This window comes from Penaeus vannamei, chromosome 28 (genome assembly GCF_042767895.1).
Source record: "Penaeus vannamei isolate JL-2024 chromosome 28, ASM4276789v1, whole genome shotgun sequence".
Classification (NCBI taxonomy): domain Eukaryota; kingdom Metazoa; phylum Arthropoda; class Malacostraca; order Decapoda; family Penaeidae; genus Penaeus; species Penaeus vannamei.
In genome coordinates, this window is record NC_091576.1 from 13,481,123 (window position 1) to 13,482,199 (window position 1,077).

The window sequence follows — 1,077 nt, forward strand, 5'->3', positions numbered from 1 at the left end:
ATAATGATAATGATAATAACAATGATGGTAATAGTAGCAGTAGTGGTAGTATTAATAATAACAATAATGATAATAATAACAACAATGATTATAATAATAATGATAACAACAATAGTAATAGCAAAACTGATAAAATGCGAACAAGAATAACAATGATAATGATAGTGATAATTGATAACAATAACAATACTAATCATGATGGTGATTATGATGAGGATAATAACAACAATATTAATAGTAGGAAAAATAATAGTAGTAATAGTGATAATATTAATGAAATTGATAATGATAATAATAATGAAAATAACAGGAATATCAATAATGATGATAATAATGATAATAATGAAAATTATAATGATATGAATAGTGATGATATCAAGAACAATAACTATAATAATTATGATAAAAACAACGACAGCAATAACAATAATGATGATGATAGTAATAATAATAATATCAACAATGACAATGAAAATAGACATGATACTCATAATGATTATAAAAATAACTACAATAATAATAATGATAATGAAAATGATAATATTAAGAGAAAGGTAATGATAAAAATTATAATAATTCTAATAATAATGATAATGTCATTCATGATAATAATGATAATAATATAATAACAATAACATAATGATAATAATAAAAATAATGGTAATGATAAAAATAATAACAAGAATAATAATAATGATAATAATAGTAATGACAATGATAATCTTAATAATGATGGTAATGATAATGACAATGATAGTAATGATAATGATATTAATAATGATAATCATAATGATAATGATAACATAATAATGATACTACTAATAATAATGACAACAATTATGATGATGCCAATGATAATGATAATGAGTAATAATCATAATAATGATAATGATAATAATCATAATACTATTACCAATAATGATAATGATAATGATAATAGTTATAATAATAATAATAATAATAATAATAATAATAATAATAATAATAATAATAATAATAATAATAATATTAATAATAACAACAACAATAATAATAATAATAATAATATTAATAATAATGATAATAATAATAGTAATC